The sequence below is a fragment of the Notamacropus eugenii genome, chromosome 2, assembly GCF_028372415.1.
Source record: "Notamacropus eugenii isolate mMacEug1 chromosome 2, mMacEug1.pri_v2, whole genome shotgun sequence".
NCBI classification, from domain to species: Eukaryota; Metazoa; Chordata; class Mammalia; order Diprotodontia; family Macropodidae; genus Notamacropus; species Notamacropus eugenii.
In genome coordinates this window covers 150,151,644-150,154,988 of record NC_092873.1, presented here as the reverse complement: position 1 = coordinate 150,154,988, position 3,345 = coordinate 150,151,644, and the positions used below count along the sequence as shown (strand labels likewise).

Here is a 3,345-nt window from a genome sequence, read left to right as displayed (position 1 = left end):
GATGGCTTGTTTTGGATGTTTTAGATACAGGTACAGCCTAAATTAAATGTGATTTGATATCCTTGGCTGGATTTCTGATCCTTTTTTATATTTGTAAGTGCAATCAAAAGTATTTTTTTTCTTTGTGGAAAGAAAAGCAATTCTCAGAAAGTAATGTGTTTGAAGGTCCTCACATTATGAGTTTACTTTTGAGCAGTGCTGTGGAGCAGATGAAGTATGTGTCTCAAAATCAGGAAGACATGGATTCTAGTCCTATATTTTCGTTGTGTGACTATAGTCAAGTCATTTAAGCTATCACTTCCCCTGTAACTTTCTAAAACTATGTTGGTAGAGAATTTCCCCTTTAGGAGTTTCCTAGGCCATTAAAATCACCTATCTAGACCAAAAAACCCCCACTTTTGGTATGAAACTTTTTATTTAACAATCATTTGCATGATATGGTAATATTGAAAGTAATTTTACCCGAAAGTCTTGATTGAGTCAAGATTATGACATTTCTTATGTATGACCTGGAACAAGGCACTAAACATGTAGAGATAGCTACGAAATAACTTTATTTAACTATCATTTAAATCTAAAATAGTGCTAATTATATCTTTATTAATCACCTCTTACAGTTATTATAGGGATCAGATTCTAGGTTGTGAAAGCACTTTAAAATTATAAAAAATCACAGAAATGTAAAATATAGTTATAATTTGGGTAACATATGAGTATATGCAGTTATCATATATGATGATCTTGATAAAAGCACACAAGGAATAAAAGCTTGTCAGTAAACACATAAAGCATAATATAGATTTCCTCCCTCCTTTTCTTCTTCTTTCTTTCCTTCCTTCTTTCATTCCCGCCGGTCATGGAAAAGACTTTGGTATTAATCTCTCTGAGAAGTATTTACCGGACATTAGCTTCTTCACAGAAATCTGTATGTCCTTATTCCTCAAGCTATAAATGACAGGGTTCAAAGTTGGGGGCACTACTATATAGAACACAGGTAACAGCAGATCTAGAATGGAAGCAGAGTCCCAAGGTGGTTTTAGATAATCCATGAATGCAGTTGTAATAAAAATCAGTAGAACAACGAGATGAGGAAGGCAAGTGGAGAAGGCTTTTTATCGCCCCTCTGTGGTTTGAATTTTCAGTACAGTTGAGAATATATGGCCATAAGATATAGCTATGGAAATACAGCATAAAGTCCCTATGATGATTCTAATAGCCACAGTCACATGAACTGCAATGTATGAATCAGAGCAGAAGATCCTAAGTAAGGAAGAGATATAACAGAAGAATTGATGGATCTCATTGGAGCCACAGAATGGCTATGAAAATGTATTAGCAGAATATAGGACTCCAAACAAACCTCCAGTGATCCAGGAGACAACTGCCATCCTCAAACAGTTTCCTTTGTTCATGATGACATCATAGTGCAGGGGCTGACAGATGGCCACATAATGGTCATAGGACATTGCTGTGAGGAGAAAAATCTCCGACCCTGAAAATAAAATCACTAAAAAGAACTGTAACATACACCCTAAGAAAGAAATTGAATGGCTACAACTCAGAGAATTGACAATAGATTTGGGAACTGTGGTAGAAATAAGGCAAAAATCTAAAGAGGATAGATTCTTCAGAAAAAAGTACATGGGATTGTGGAGGTGCCCATCTAGAGAGATGAGGGTGAAGATGAGTAGATTTCCCATCAGAGCCACCAAGTAGATCAGTAAGAACAGCATGGCATGCAAGACCTGCAGCTCCCAGGTTTTGGAAAAACCCATGAGGAGGAATCCTCTCACCATTGTGAAGTTGGCCATATTCTGGGTCTTCTCTTGACTTTATCTTCAGGGAAAAGAAGCATCTGCCAAATAACAAGCACAACATTCATTGTATCAGATGCCAGTGGACCTTAGTTCAGGTCTTCTGTGCAATGTTGGGCAATTCACAGCTCCGTCTACCTATTTTATCATTTGGTAGGTTAGGGCATTGATCTAGATCAGAGGATAGTCTGAAGTCTGAAGTCAATGAACATGTCTTTATTTTTTATAATTGTTTTATATATAAAAGGTTTCATTTTTAGTCTTATGTATTTTAATTTTATATAAGAATTTATTTTTGCAAATTTATTTTTCATAAAAGTGACCTCTGACCCAAAAATGATCAAGAACCACTGAAGTAAATTATCTTTAGGGTTGTTTAATACTTCAAAGCATTTGAGAATTTATGAACAAGGTTCTCATATTGAAAATAACAGTAACAATATATCTTAAATATATGATGTCCAGTGTTTTCAAGCACATTCATCTCAAGATTTCCATGAAATAGGTTTCCTCATTAGTCTTTTTACTATTTTATTCAGAAATTACTTAGGAAATTACATGATTCAAGTGTTCCAGCAAGTTATATCATTTTCCAGGGGTCACAAAAGAAGTCTCAGAATCTTGCTGACTAAGTTGGGTTCATGATTCCAGGGCTGACTTGAAGGTACCTCTAAGTTTTGAGGCAAGGGCAAACTTGTTTTTTTATAAACAAATGATTGTTTTTAAGCCTAATAGTTATATAGATTCTCTAGCAATTTTAAATTATATTCACTGCTCAGAATGTGTACTCCATTCAAGATATTTTGATGTCATAATTATGCCAACAGCTTGGAATTTTTATGCAAATGAAGACAGAAGTAGGGATTTGACCTTCACTTGACTCATTTAATTTTCTGCTCTTCTTTGGCCAAAAAAATATGCCATCTTGAAAAGCAAATCCATTCCCAACTACAGAACTCACAAAAGCCCCTCCATCAGTAAGAGGTATGTTTCACATTTTATACAGAAGGCAGCACAGATAATAACTGCTCTTCTGGATTCTGATTCATCTTGCCTGATTTAAAATGACCATCTTTCCTCATGGACTCATGAATTACACCCTAATTCATCCATTATGGACTTACTGCTCTCTGTAAGGTCATACAGAAACTCATCCATTTATTTAGACATAGAACAAAGGAATTGCAAGGTAGTATGAATCAATGATAATTTTTTTTAGCAAACTTTTATCAATATCTACTGTGTACAATCATCTATCATAGACCAGGATAGTTAAAAGATGAATGTTTTCTAGTCATAGGCCTCCAAAAGCTTCCAGTCTTTCAGGGTGTCAAAAAATGTGTGAATAATTGCAATTTTAAGTAGAAAAAGATAATTACATGGGAAGATTAAAAGAAGTTCAGAGATATTTATGAGAGGGAGAGCTTAATTCTGCTTGGCAAGATCAGCGATGATTTCATATTTCTGGAGACAATAAAACTTTCAGAAAGTGGGTAAGATTTCAATAGGCAGAAATAGCACTGTTGATGTT

General features: G+C 34.9%; 1 pseudogene; it reads right to left on the bottom strand.

The window, feature by feature from the left end:
• Positions 1-679: 679 nt before the first annotated feature.
• Positions 680-1,837, bottom strand: LOC140523722 (olfactory receptor 14A16-like; annotated as a pseudogene).
• Positions 1,838-3,345: the final 1,508 nt, after the last annotated feature.